The sequence below is a fragment of the Mirounga leonina genome, unplaced genomic scaffold (assembly GCF_011800145.1).
Source record: "Mirounga leonina isolate KUSES-001 unplaced genomic scaffold, KU_Mleo_1.0 Mir_126, whole genome shotgun sequence".
Taxonomy (NCBI): Eukaryota; Metazoa; Chordata; class Mammalia; order Carnivora; family Phocidae; genus Mirounga; species Mirounga leonina.
Window position 1 is genome coordinate 11625230 of NW_023270314.1, and position 16008 is coordinate 11641237.

The window sequence follows — 16008 nt, forward strand, 5'->3', positions numbered from 1 at the left end:
AAAAACAACAAAGATTGCCAGATACTTGATGAAAGCCACTAATGTGAAAGATCAAAATAAACACTTAGAGAAGAGGAACTCAGAGGAAACAGAAGCAAAACAAAACAAAATATAAATCATAATGACTATCTCAGAGAAGTAAAAGAAAATATCACATCTAGGGACACCTGGGTCACTCAGTCGGTTAAGCGGCTGCCTTTGGCTCAGGTCACGATCCCAGGGTCGTGGGATCAAGTCCCACATTGGGCTCCTTGCTCAGCGGGGAGCCTGCTTCTCCCTCTGCCTGCCGCTCCCCCTGCTTGTGCTCTCTCTCTCTCTCTGACAAATAAATAAATAAAATCTTAAAAAAAAAAAAAGGAAAATATCACATCTATGTAACAAGAAAGGATGCTTTAATAACGAAATGATCAGAGAATAAAAAAAAAGGAGCCCCGGAGATTTAAAAATATGACCACATAGGGGAGCCTGGGTAGCTCGGTAGGTTAAGCATCTGACTCTTGATTTTGGCTCAGGTCATGATCTCAGGGTCGTGAGTCAGAGCCCCTCATCAGGCTCTGCGCTCAGCAGAGTCTGCTTGAGGATTCGCTCTCCTCCCTCTGCCCCTCCCCCTCCATGTGTGTGTACTCTCTCTCTCTCAAATAAATAGATAAATATTTTTAAAAATATGACCACATTAATAAAACATTTAATAGAAAAATTAAGAGATAAATTTGAGAAATATTCCTGGAAATAGAATAAAAAGACTGAGATGAAAAACAAGAGAAAAAGATGAGAAAATTAGAGAATAAAGAAATCAAACATCCAATTAATAGGAATTCTTAAAAGGAATTACAGAAGAAAAAAACAGAAAACAAATGTGTAAAACTGAAGGACACAGAGTTCCACATCAAAAGGCAACCAAATGCCTGACACAGTGGTGTGGAATAAAATTTATACCAATGCACATCCTCATGAAATTTCAGAACAACAGAGATAAAGAGAAAATTTTAAAACTTAAGGGCACTGATCTTCAACCTACAGTCCTACATGCAGTCAAACCATCCAGTGTGAGAGGAGGAAAAAAAAAAAAACATTCTCAGATGTGTTAGGACAATAAAACTTCTCTGCACCCTTTATCAGGAAGCCTCTGAAGGACATGTTCCATTTTAAAAAGAGCAAGTAAGAAAAAAGATGTGGGATCTAGGAAACAGGGATCTAACATAGGAGAGAAGTGAAGGAAATTACAAAAGAAGAAGTGTTGTCCAACATTGACAGCCTTGCAGTTGGTTAAAGAGAAGCCAATTCAGATTATAGCAAGAGGATGAATGGCTTCAGGAGTGTGGACTTCAGGGACAAAACCACACTTAGAGATGGCTTAGAATGTCTGAACCTATTGAAGGGAGTTTAGCAAATTTGGCTGAGATTTTGGGTAATGAACTGATACAGGAGTAAGTACACGAAAAACTAAGTAAACAGAAAAACAAGGCAATTATTAATAAATACTAAGAAAAACAAAAGACTTAAGAATGGAAACACAACGAAATTATAGTATCATATTATAGTCACCTGCGAGTGTTGGTGCATGCTTATAAGGAAGAACGACAAGGGAAGGGAAAGGGGTGTCTGGGTGGCTCAGTTGGTTAAATGTCTGCCTTTGGTCTCAGGGGCCTGGGATCGAGTCCCATGTCAGGCTCTCTGCTCAGTGGGGAGTCTGCTTCTCCCTCTCATTCTTCCTCTATGCTCTCCTCTTTCTCTCTCTCTCAAATAAATAAATTAAATAAATAAATAAATAAATAAATAAATAAATAAAATCTTAAAAAAAAAAAGGGAAGGGGGAGTTGAAAGAGAGCTAAATCTTTATATTCCTTGCTGGAGATAAATAGAAAACGTCTATGATTCAAAATCAAGAAATATAGAATAAACATGCTCTTGAGATATACGGCAGTAAATACTAGAAAAAATAAACAGCTAGGGGCGCCTGGGTGGCTCAGTTGGTTAAGCGACTGCCTTCGGCTCAGGTCATGATCCTGGAGTCCCTGGATGGAGTCCCGCATCGGGCTCCCTGCTCATCAGGGAGTCTGCTTCTCCCTCTGACCCTCCTCCCTCTCATGCTGTCTCTCATCTCTCTCTCTCAAATAAATAAATAAAATCTTAAAAAAAAAAAAAAAGAAAAAAGAAAAAAGAAACAGCTAAAGAAGTTAAAAAGAGATTACCTTAGTGTTGGGTATTAGATGAGAAAGATTAGGGCAATTTTTCATTAAATTTGATTAATTAATTTAATTTAATTAATTTCATTCAATTTTCATTAAATTTATAACATTTTATTTTACTCTAAAAATAAACACATATATTTTGTGATAAAAAAATGAAAGTTAAAAAATATATTATGTGAGAAAAAGAACTAAAAGACATATACCAAAATGTTTACAGTGGTTATTTATGAAAACTTTTCAGAATTTTTATTTACTTTGTATTTTTTTGGCATATTCTAAGTCTTCTTCTTTCAGCAATTATTACTTTTGCAATTAGCAAAATAAGAAATAAACACACAGGGGTGCCTAGGTGTCTCAGTCGGTTAAGCATCTGCCTTTGGCTTAGGTCATGACCCCAGGGTCCTGGGATGGAGTCCCACATCAGGCTCCCTGCTCAGTGGAGAGCCTGCTTCTCCATCTCCCTCTGCCGCTCCCCCTGCTTGTGCTCCATAGCTCTCTCTCTCAAATAAATAAACACAATTTAATAAATAAATAAATAAAATGTTAAAAAAAAAAAGATTTAGCCTCAGAAAGCAACTGACACTGGTAAATCAAAACTGTATCTAGGTGCATGGCTGGCTCACTTGGAAGAGCATGCTGCTCTTGATCTCGGGGTTGTGAGTTTGAGCCCCACATTGCAGATAGAGATTACTTAAATAAATTAATTAAAACTTAAAAAAAACCAAACCTGTTTGTATTAATGGAGGGAAGCATTGGCCTGGGTTTTGTCAGAGGCTGTAAAGTAATCACTTGCCAATGAAACACTGCCATTTCCATGGAGCTGGTAAGGACCTTGGGAGACCATGAGCCTCCTTACTCAGCTGATGCTGTCTCTGCGGAGTCTGGCCTAGGGGTGCGGAGGACTCATCTCTCGTCTCATCTCTGCTGTGGCAGCATGGCTCCTAGGAGAATATGCAGGGGTGGGAGAGATGGAAGGGAATTGGTGGGAGGTAGAGGGGGCACAACACATCAGGCGCTCTAGGGGCAGGTGCTGAAAGGTTAAGATGAGGTATTCTCGCTTCATCCAGCTGCGTAACAGCCTGGGCAACAGGCCCAGCATCCCTAGCAGCTGCTCCTTGCAAGTCCAGCAGCCTGGCCACAGGTCAGCCTGGCTTCCTGTGGGAGCATATCCTGCTTCAGGAGCGGGGCTTGACCCCAATCCAAAAGTGGCATTTTGCTGGACTCTGAATCCATGGGTCCTTGGCAAATGGTAAATACTTTGGGTTTGCCTCATCTAGACCAGTGTATTTATTCCCTCACGGCTTGGTGATCCCTTTCTGTTCTTTTAGTTCTCAATATCCCCGTGACTTAAGCCCCTGCTCTTTGCAAGGAGATCAAATAAGCTAGATAATTTCTTTCTTGGGTCTCCTTACACCATTCAAGCTCTAGACATCATTTAACTTTTGCACTTAATTTACTCCATGGCCTTGTTCTTGCTGTGTTTTGAGTGAGGTAAGCGATCCACACTGAGAGGAACTAATACTGAACATACACTGGAGGAATTATTTCCACTGTAGTGCTCTCTAGTTCCCGGGCTCTAGCCCAGAGGCATGAGTTACTGAGTATGGAACCATCACTAAGTCTAATGAACAGGACTGGCCGCTTGGAAGGTGTTGCCATATATTCCCCCTGCAGTTACAGGGGCGACTGTGCCATCCCGGTGTTGGCTGTGCGCTCACTCTCTCCACTGCCCCCATGCTTGCTGTTTCTGCAATCTGCTGTGCAGACCCCCAGAAGAAGGGCCAGGATGTCTGGTGAGGCTGGGCGGGTGAGCAGGGCCAGACAGGTGCCTAATCCCAAAGACAGTGAGATATGGCACATAATCCCAAAGACAATGGGAGACTGGTTTTGAGTATTAAACCGGAGGGTAACAGGATCAAAATCTTTTCTTTTTTTTTTTAAAGATTTTATTTATTTATTTGACAGAGAGAGACAGCGAGAGCAGGAATACAAGCAGGGGGAGTGGGAGAGGGAGAAGCAGGCTTCCCGCTGAGCAGGGAGATGGATGCGGGGCTCGATCCCAGAACTCTGGGATCATGACCTGAGCCGAAGGCAGACGCTTAACGACTGAGCCACCCAGGCGCCCAGGATCAAAATCTTTTGTAAAAGTCACTCTAGATTGGACTCAGCAACTGGACTGTTGCCAGGTCAGGTCATCCTGATGGCAGACAATGGTGGGGAGTGGAGACAACTAGGGGCCCAAGAGATATTTAGGAGGTTTGAATAATCACTTTAGATAAACATTACCTGTAATTTTTACAGGGATCATAGAGGTAGGTATTATTTCCACTTTACAGATGAAAAAATATGTGTCCCAGAGAAGTAAAGTCACTTGCCCAGAGAAATAGAGCTGGTAAAGGACAGAGCTGGGAGTTAGACTCAGCTCATTTCCATGGCCTTTTCAGTGTACTACCTTGTAAAAATTGAGGTGGGAAGAGAAGAAACTAAATATTGAGAACCAATTCTCATCCCTTGACAAAGCTATAAATTCTTTGTCTATCCCTTGTCTAATTTTAGTTCCTGATGGAGTTTTGCAAACCCATTTTATACATTTATTTTTAAAGTATGAGTTACCTCTGAGAGATTGATCTAACAACTTTTAGATGCCATTGAACAATTAGAGGTTATTTTAAAAATCAATATGCTTGGTGTGTGAACAATAGAATAATTCTGGATGGCTTTTGATTCTTTGTGAATACACTATTATTTCTGCTATCTTTAAGCTGCCAGCGCAAATACAGTTAGAACTTTGGCTGGATCTCACTTCCCTGTTTCACATTATAAACAAATATTTTCCTTCCCACTTTGGTCAAGTTACAAAAATCTTTTCTCAATTTACACAATAATTGGGCATTCAACATTGAGAAATTATGGTGAAATACTTAACTGACTTTTCCCATGTGTGATAAAATGTAGTCTTATTTGCAAAGAGATGGATGTGTTCCCATTTTGATTTCCTCTTTCTAGAAGAGCATTCTGATTTCATTTCTTTATTGAGTATGATCTTTGGGATTAAGATTCTGTATGATCTTTTCATTTGTGCCAATGCCATTAAATTTTCTTTCACTGAACTAGAAACCAGTGATTTCAATCTGTAAATTAGCTCTGTAAAATCACAAAACGTTGGAGAAGGAGAGAAAAAATTGTTGCAAATAGGAGAATGAGATCTTCTACTTGGGTTGTACTTTCCTCACCTCTTGACAAACAAACATTTTATTGCTACCCTTAACAAGCAAATAAGATAACATGCTTAACAAATTGACAATAATTTATGTGTGTACATATAATGGAAGATAATACAATTCTTTCTCCCTTTTGGCATCACTCCAGGGTGTTTTGGATGGAGCCATACTATCTTCTCATCCCTCCACTCCCAACCCCAGGTCAACTACCTCTAAGAGGTAGCTGGTTGCTGACATGGGAATGGTCTATTTCCAACTCAGTCAAGTAGGAACTGAACTCACAAATATAGTGGCATTTACACACAGGTCTCACAATGACCTGATGAATGAAAAGATGATGAGGGCTACATTAGTGTTTTATGTATTGATTTTAGAAAATAGTTTCCTTGACTGTTGATTCAAAATTATTTGCAATTAAAGAGTAACTTAGTAAATGTTATAAAAATATAGAATGGTAAACTCTAACCTGCTTTAAAAAATGAGTAAGGGGTGCCTGGGTGGCTCAGTCGGTTAAGCATCTAACTCGTGGTTTCTGCTCAGGTTGTGATCATGGGGTCGTGAGATTAAGCCCCCACATCAGGCTCCATGCTGAGTGTGGAGCCTGCTTGAGATTCTCTCTCCTTCTCCCTCTGCCCCTCCACCCCCCTGCTCATGCATGCGTGCATGCTCGCTGTCTCTAAAAAAAAAAAAAAAAAAAGTAAATGTTTTAACATCTAGGAACCTAAGATATTTTTAAGTTTCCTCATATAAGTATACTACCTTCTAAAATAGAAAAGTTGATGGGCGCCTGGGTGGCTCAGTTGGTTAAGCGACTGCCTTCGGCTCAGGTCGTGATCCTGGAGTCCCTGGATCGAGTCCCGCATCGGGCTCCCTGCTCGGCAGGGAGTCTGCTTCTCCCTCTGACCCTCCCCCCTCTCATGCTCTCTCTATCTCATTCTCTCTCTCAAATAAATAAATAAAATCTTTAAAAAAATAAAAAAAAAATAAAATAAAATAAAATAAAATAGAAAAGTTGACATACAGACACATACACGACTACTACTTTTTGTGAAAAAATAATGGAAATAAAATAAACCTAAATATAGAAGAACTACACTTAAAATACCTTCCTTATGTAAGAAATGAAATCAATGCGGGACACCTGGGTGGCTCAGTCAGTTAAGCGTCTGCTTTCGGCTCAGGTCATGATCCCAAGGTCCTAGGATCCAGCCCCGCATCGGGCTCCCTCCTCAGCGGGGAGCCTGCTTCTCCCTCTGCGTGCCGCTCCCCCTGCTTGTGCTCTCTCCCTCTCTGGCAAATATATAAATAAAATCTTTTTAAACAATAAAAGAACTGAAATCAATGCAAATTACATATCTCTGTGCACTGTGGTGTGTAAGACCTGGTATAGACTTGAATTTCATGAAGGACCTACTGACAAGGTTTTCTCAGTAGTCTCTTACCTCCCAATTCTCTCCCCTCCAACCCACTCTGCACCCAGAGAATGTGAGCCTTGAACTCAGAGCACTCAGTGTTTGTAACATACATATATCAATCACATGTTATCTACGAATTTATTTGGTTTACTGTCATATTGTCCATATAGTCACCATCATGATCTCTTCAAGAGCTTACTCACCTCACAAGGCTTCTCCTCTGCCTTTTCAGTGGGAAGCACACTTACATGTACAATATAGACATTCAACACAATTGATAAATTCACTGTGTAAAAAATGCATTCCACCTACAATTAAGGTCTAACTCTCCTCTCTTGACCACATGTTAAAATAAGTTTCTGACATTACAAACCATGCAAGCAATACAAACTTACAAATAAAAGCCAATCACAAAACTATGAAAGGATGTGCTTCTTGAACATTAGAGAAGAATTAGAAAGGCTGGAATTTAAAAAAGAGGGAATTTTTTTTAAAAATAGAAAGCTCAGGCCTCTGGAATAAATTAGAAATAAGACCATATGTTTGAGACACAGGATTCCTCATGCTAATGTAGGTAAAACATTTTTGTAGGTATGATTCAACACTTCATTTAAAGTAAATAAGGGAAAAAATCTCCATTTGCTAAAAAATTATATATGAATAACTGAATTCTGTAAGAAGTTCCTGTGTAACATTTTATTATAAAATTTAATAATTTGTCCAGCAATTAATTCAATAATTAATAAGGGTTGATTGAATATCTTCTATGTAAGAGGCACTGTATTAATGCTGAGGCTAGCAGGTTGGTTGTTTTCTACAGGACATGCAGACCAACAATTACAATCCAATATAACTGTTGCTTTTTTTTTTTTTTAAGATTTTATTTATTTGTCAGAGAGAGAGAGCACAAGCAGAGAGAGTGGTAAGCAGGAGAATCAGGTTCCCTGCTGAGCAAGGGGCCTGATGTAGGACTTGATCCCAGGACCCTGGGATTATGACCTGAGCCAAAGGCAGACACTTAACCGACTGAGCCACCCAGGTGTCCCTATAATAGTTGATTTAATGTTGGTCTGTACAAAGTACTGATGGAGTGTGGAGGCGACCTGAAGTCTGTGAGGAAGAGACAGTGACAGCTTCACAATATTTCAGCTGAATAAGATTTGGAGGAAGAATAGGATAATGTTTGGTGGGCAGCTGGATTAGGAGACTCGTGGTAGAAACTCTCTTTGTTTCTTTTCTTTTTTTTAAAGATTTTATTTCTTTATTTGACAGAGAGAGAGAGAACACAAGCAGGGGGAGAGGGAAAGGGAGAAGGGGGCTCCCTGCTCAGCAGGGAGCCCGATGTGGGGCTCGATCCCAGGACCCTGGGATCATGACCTGAGCCAAAGGCACACATCTAGCTGACTGAGCCACCCAGGCACCTGGACTAGAAACTTTCATGCTCACTCATGTCTGGTTCTCTCTCCTTCCAGAAGAGGATCCTACTTCCCCACTCTTGTAGTTAGGCAAAGCTATGTAACTAATTCTGTCAGTGAGCTACAGGAGGAAATGACAACGTGTCACTTCCAAGCTGAAGCATTTAATTGCTAGTGCAAAACACTCCAGTACTTTTTATCTACCTTGACAACTAACGAAGTTGTATGTGTCAGAAGGTGTAATTACCCGATGACAGAACCTCTGTCAGCCTGGGTGCCTGAATGACTTTGTGGAGCAGAGCCATTTGCTGAACCATGATACGGATTATGACATGGACAAGAAATAAATCATGTGTTAAGCCATTAAAGTTTAGGGATTGTTTTGTTATTTCAGCATTTCAGATAGAGGTAACACAGTTAAAAATAAAAGAAAGGAAGAATAGACAAATCTCCCATGCAAAAGACTTTGTGCCCTCCAGAAAGTGGAGTACAGATCCACATTCCTTAAGTGTAGTCTGTGCATGGTGACTTCCTTCCAAAGAATACAGCATAGAAGCAGGGGGTGGTGGGGGGGATTAATTTCACAGTAGAGAAACCTGACAAATGCTACTTCAGCCAGTGGATTGAAATGAATATCAACAGTTGTAAGTTCTGCTGATAGCATGCATCCTAGATATGATGTGAAAATGGTACACTCCTTCTGCAATCTTCCTCCCCAAAATACATGAACCTAGCCTAATCATGAGAAAAACATCAGATAAATCATTGCCAGTTAAGGGTCATTCTATAAACTACTCAATCGGTACTCATCAAAACTGTCTAGGTCATCAAAAACAAGGAGAGTTTCAGAAATTATTATAGCCAAAAGGAACCAAAAGAGACACAACAACTATATGTAATATAGTACCCTGGATAGGATCCTGGAACAGAAAAAGGGACACTTGGTAAAAATGAAGGAAATCTGAATAAAGTATGAACTTTAGTTAATAATAACTTATCACTCTAGGTTCATTAATTATAAAAAATGAACCATACTGATGTAGGATGTTAGTAATAGGGGGAAGTGAGGATGGGGTACACTGAAACTATCTGTACTATCTTGTAATTTTTATCTAAATCTCAAACTATTCTAAAATTGTCTTTTGTTTTTGTTTTTTAATAAGAAGATGTAAGAGAGAACATGGTGTGTTCTGGAAATTCCTTTTAAAGTGAGGAATGGAAGTGAAGAGTTTGGGTAGGTAAGCAAAAGATCTTTTATGCTTTTCAAGGATTTGATTTTTAAATTGTATAGGGTGGGTGAGAAATCTCTAGAAGATCTATGGATAGGCTTCAGGGCAATTGCAAAACCTCTGAAATTTTATGAAATTATATTGTCTGTATGTGTATATGTATGTTTTTTCAGAAGACAGTCAAAAGCTTTATTTATTATTTATATGTTCTTAAAGGGAAAAGTACTAAAATATGTTAATGATCACTGCTGAAGGTGATGTAGATACTCTGAAATATTCTGAGCAAGAAAAATGACACAATTATATTTTTTGCATAAATATCATTTTTGGGGGGTGCCTGGGTGGCTCAGTTGTTAAACGTCTGCCTTCAGCTCAGGTCATGGTCCCGGGGTCCTGGGATCGAGCCTCACATCAGGCTCCCTACTCTATGGGAAGCCTGCTTCTCCCTCTCCCACTCCCCCTGCTTGTGTTCCCTCTCTCACTGTGTCTCTCGCTGTCAAATAAATAAATAAAATCTTAAAAAAATAATAATTTTTTGGTGGTACAGACTAAAGTGATAGTGTGTGCGTGTTTGAAAAAGAAAGGCAGGAATAAAGGCAAGATGATAATAAAGACAGTGATCTTCAAACTCTTTTGATCATGGTCCACTTTGCAAGAGGAAGAAATGATCCCATAACTTATCTTACCATACTGCTGCCACTTTCCTGAGGAAAAAGAACTGAGTCATTAGGATGAAATGTCATTTTTTTAAAAACCAAAGTTTGGTGGAATGGTATATACATCTACTTTAGCATTCAGGTTGTGAGTGTGCATCGTTATTCCATAAAAATGAAGAAAAAAACATTCAGTTTTGATCAATTCATACTCGTAGGGGGACTGTGGACTGCAAATCATTCTTTGAGAGACTACTGTTACAATCTGCAAGAGAAATAATAAGAAGTCAAGATAGAAGAAGATAGGAGGTACAAAGAGGAGAAGACAGATAAGACATATCAAGGGATATGGATCAGCAGAATTTTTTGATTGCTTGGATGGAAGATATAAGGCAGAGTGGAAAACTAGCTTGACATTTTTGGTTTCTGGTGAACAGAATATGGGGAGTGCAGGATGGCAGATAAACCTGGAGGAGGATGGGGTGGGTGGGAGATGATGAGTCCAATTTTGAATATGTTGTGTTTGAGATCCCAAGTAGACATGCCATGTAGGCCACTGGATCCTGGGATCTTTCAGTTCAGTAAAGGAGGTCTTGGGCTGGAGCTCTAAGTTCCTAATTTAGGACAATAAAACATTCATATGATAGTCTGATTTCTCTATCATTTACAATAATAAATAGGAATTCCAATTTAAAAAATTTTTATTATACCTCTTGAAATAAAATAGACAACTCAAGATTAGGGAGAGGAGAAGTCAGAGCCAATTAAGAATCCCTGAGATACAGCAAGAACAACTATATACTTACGATTTGAAATTCTTGCTGAATGAAGTTTCTACTGCCTAATTTCTTTTTTTTTTTTTAAGATTTTATTTATTTATTTGAGAGAGAGAATGAGATAGAGACAGAGAGAGCATGAGAGGGGGAGGGTCAGAGGGAGAAGCAGACTCCCTGCTGAGCAGGGAGCCCGAATGCGGGACTCGATCCCAGGACTCCAGGATCATGACCTGAGCCGAAGGCAGTCGCTTAACCAACTGAGCCACTCAGGCGCCCTCTACTGCCTAATTTCTTGAAATCATGTTCCATGCATCTTTGTTTCTCCTTACCCATCTCTCCCTTTTTAAGTCATGGAATTTAATTAAGTGTTCATTTATTTGTTGCTGCTGCTTTGGGGGCTGTTTTAATTTTTATTGATATATAATTTACATTTAGCAAAGTTCACACATTTTAAGTGTACAGCTGAAGGCATTTTTACATATTTCTGTGTAACCAACACAGAGATCAACTTATAGGATATACCCAGCAACCCAGAAGGTTCCTTTATGCCTCCTACCAATCAACACTTCTCCAAAGTTAGCCATTATTTTGATCTGTATTACGGTTACCTTGTCCTTTTCTGAGCTTCATAAAAACGGAATCAGAGAGTATGGTTTTCTTCATGTGTGGCTCACCTCATTCCGCCTCACAGTATGCCTTTGAGAGTCATTCATGTGTTGCCACTTTGTTGCAGTAGTTCATTTTCTCTGTGTAGTATTACTTTGTATAAATTTGGCCCTCTTGCCACACACCAGCTCCTTTTCACCTCTCCTTTCCCAGCGGAAGCCGGGGGCACCAGAGTGAGACGCGGGGACCATGTCGCAACACAAGCTGATGGCCATTGCCTACCACAACCCTGCTGGCTCAACTGCAAAGATGAAACAGAATTTAGGAACTTTGTTTGGCTTGAAGACCAGAAAATCAGACACTACAAGATCGAAGACAGAGGTAATTTAAGAAACATCCACAGCAGTGACTGGCTCAAATTCTTTGAAAAGTGTCTCAGAGATGTTAACTGTCCTTTCAAAATTCAAGATTATTGTCTCTGAGATTTGCAAGTTTCACTATTACATGTCAGGGTGTTGATCTATTTTTTTTTTTTTGAGGGGGGTTCTCTGTGCCTCCTGGAGTTGGATGCCTGTTTCCTTCCCCAGATTAGGGAAGTTCTCTATTATTTGCTCCAATATACCTTCTGCCCCTCTCTCTCTTCTTCTTCTGGGATCCCAATTATTCTAATATTTTTCATCTTATGGTATCACTTACCTCTCGAATTCTCCCCTCACGGGCCAGTAGTTGTTTATCTCTCTTTTTCTCAGCTTCTTTATTCCCCATCATTTGGTCTTCTATATCACTTACTCTCTCTTCTGCCTCATTTATCCTAGCAGTTAGAGCCTCCATTTTTAATTGCATCTCATTAATAGCTTTTTTTGATTTCAACTTCATTCGATTTTAGTTCTTTTATTTCTCCAGAAAGGGATTCTCTAGCGTCTTCTATGCTTTTTTCAAGCCCAGCTAGTTCTTTATAATCATTATTCTGAACTCTAGTTCTGACATCCTACTTATGTCCATACTGATTAGGTCGTTGGCAGTCAGTACTGCCTCTTGTTCTCTTTCTTAAGGTGAGATTTTCTGTCTTATTCTTGCAGAAAGTGGTCCCTTTTCTATTTGTAGAGTTGCAGCTATTCTTTTCTTCGATCTCTGGTTGAGTTTGCAAGTGTTCAGAATGACTTGATAGCTATCTAGCTGAATTCCTGGGACCAGATAAAACTAAGGTCTCCTGCTCCTCCACCATCTTGGACCAGAACCAAGATTCAAGATCAACAAGAAGCAATTGACTGGCTTCTTGGTTTAGCTGTTAGACCTGAATATGGAGATAATGCTGAAAAATACCCCGACTTGGCAACTGATAATACAAAAAATGCTGACAATGCAGCTAAAACTGCAGAGCCATTGATCAATTTGGATGTAAATTATCCCAATTTCAAGACTGGTGTAATGGCTTTGGCTAACCTTCTTCAGATTCAGCTCATAATAATTACCTGGTAACACTTAAGGCAATTCGCATTTTGATCCAGAAGCACCTGACACAAAATGCAGTTGCTAAAGCAAATCAAACAAAAGACGGCTTTCCTGTTGCTTTAGACAAACATATTCTTAGTTTCAACACAGGAGATGCATTTCTTAATGAAGCTGCCCCAATACTGCAGTTGCTGCATATAGAAGAGCTACAGACAAAAATTCATGAAGCCATGGTAGCTGTTCAGGCAATTATTGCTGATCCAAAGACAGACCACAGACAGGAAAGTTGGAAGATGAACTTTTTAAGATTTCAGCTTTTCACCTACTTAGTACGATTGGGAACCATGTATGCTCTAGCATGTGTTTAGAAATCAAATGTCACATTTTCAAGGGTAGAATTCTAAAAAATTGACAATATTCTCAAGATTTACCATCATTGATTTTTTTAAATTAAGTTCAGGAAAGTGGGGGAAAAATATACCACAATTTATCCATTCTACTATTGGTGGATTATTTTTTCATTTTTTTGTAAATATGAATAAAGTTGCTATGCACATTCTTGTACATGTTTTTGGTAGGCATATGCACTCAGTTCTCTTGAGTATCGTCCAAGAAATGAAATTGTTTGAGTCTAGCATGGGAGTTTGTTTGGCTTTAGTAAATTCTGCCAGATTCCAAAATAGTTGTGCATACTTAGGCTTCTACCAGCAGTGATTAATATTCCCATTTCTCCACACTCTTGGTGTTACCAGAACTTTTCACTGTAGTCTATCTGGTGGGTAGGAAGTAGTGTCTCATTGTTTTTTGTTCTGTTTTGTTTTAAGATTTGAGAGAGAGAGAGTGTGAGTTGGGGGAGTGGCAGAGGGAGAGGGAGAAGGAGAGAAGCAGACTCCCTGCTGAGCATGGAGCCCCACACGGGGCTTGATCCCACCACTCTGACATCATGACCTGAGCCGAAATCAAGAGCCAGATGCTCAACCAACTGAACCACCCAGGGGCGTCCTCTCATTGATTTTTTTTTTTTAAACATCTTTTTTGAGGTATAACATACATAACTTAACTTCACATATTTAATGTCCAAATTGATATTTTGACATATGTATACACCTATGAAATAATCACCACAAAGGCAGTGAGCCTACCCATCATCTCCAAAAGTTTTCTGTGCCCCCTTGTAATCTCTTTCCCCTCACCCTCACCTTCCTGTTTCTAAGCAACCACTGATTTGTTGTCACTATAAATTTGCATTTTCTGGAGTTTTAGATGAATAGAATCACACAGTATGTCCTTTTTGTTGTCTAGGTTCTTTAAGTCAACATAGCTATTTTGACATTCATCCTTATCATTGCATGTATAAATGGTCCATTATTTTGATTGCTGAGCACTGTTCCATTGTATGGCTACATCACAATTTGCTATTCCATTCATCTGTTGATGGACATTTGAGTTGTTTCCAATTTTTGGTTATTACCAAAAAAAGCTGTTATGAACACTCTTGTCTAAGTCTTTGTATGAACATACATTTTATTTCTCTTGGGTAAATACCTAGGATTAGAAAGCCTGGATTACATGATAGGTGTATGTTTAGCTTTTTTTTTTTTTTAAGAGGTATTTATTTTTATTTGAGAGAGAAAGCAGAGGAAGGGGCAGAGGGAGAGGGCGAGAAAAAGAATCTTCAAACAGACTTCCTGCTGAGCATGATGCAGGGCTTGATCCCAGCATCCTGAGATCATGACCTGAGCTGAAATCAAAAGTCCAACACTTAACCAGCTGAGCCACCCAGGCGCCCCTATGTTATGACTTTTTTTTTTTTTTTAAAGATTTTATTTATTTTTTTGACAGAGAGAGACATAGCGAGAGCAGGAACACAAGCAGGGCGAATGGGAGAGGGAGAAGCAGGCCTCCCACAGAGCAGGGAGCCCGATGCGGGACTCGATCCCAGGACCCTGGGATCATGACCTGAGCTGAAGGCAGACGCTTAATGACTGAGCCACCCAGGCGCCCCTGTTATATGACTTTTAAAGATACTGCCAAGTATGGTGACTAACATAACATAATAAAATTAAAAAAAAAAAAAAAGATACTGCCAAACAGTTTTCCAAAGCGGTTTTAACACTTTAAATTCCCACTACCAGCATGCTTGCCAACACACGGTATGGTCAGTCTTCTTAATTTTAGCTATTCTAATAGGTATATGGTGGTATCTCAGTTTGCTTTTGATTTGCATTTCCCTAATGACTAGTGATATAGAACATTTTTTCATGTGATCATTTGTCATCTTTGATACATTTTCTTTGGTAGTGTCTGCTGAAGTTTTTGCACCTTTTTATTTTATTTTATTTTATTATTTTTTAAGATTTTATTTGTTTGTTTGACACAGAGAGAGAGACAGTGAGAGAGGGAACACAAGCAGGGGGAGTGGGAGAGGAGGAAGCAGGTTTCCCGCGGAGCAGGGAGCCTGATGCAAGGCTCGATCCCAGTACCCTGGGATCGTGACCTGAGCCGAAGGCAGATGCTAACGACTGAGCCACCCAGGCACCCCTGCACCTTTTTAACTGGCTGTGATCAATTAATTGTAAACACCACTGCACTTAGACCAGCCGCCCCTGCACCTTTTTAAAAATGGGTTGTTTGTTTTCTTATTGCTGAGTTTTGAGCATTCTTTATATACTCGAGATACAAGTCCTTTATCAGTTATTTGCTTTGTAAATATTATCTCCACATCTGAGATCTGTGGCTTGTCTTTTAGTCCCCTAACATGGTCTTTTGAAGAACAGCAGTTTTAAATTTTGATGAAGTCCAATTTATCAATTTGTTCTTTTATGGATTGTGCTTTTGGTCTTGTATCTAAGGTCCAAAGGTTTTCTTCTGTGTTTTCTTCTAGACAGTTTTAGGTTTCACATTTAGATCTATGATCCATTTTGGGATGATTTTTATATATGGTGATATGGCACAATGTATGAACCCAAACTGATTTTCTTTTTTACATATGCACCCCCCACAAACACACACACACCCCTCACTAAGTAACCAGAGATAAAACTATAAT

At 39.4% G+C, this 16008-nt stretch overlaps 1 pseudogene; it reads left to right on the forward strand.

The window, feature by feature from the left end:
* Positions 1-11756: 11756 nt before the first annotated feature.
* LOC118008974 lies at positions 11757-13327 on the forward strand (annotated as a pseudogene).
* The last annotated feature ends 2681 nt before the right edge of the window (positions 13328-16008 follow it).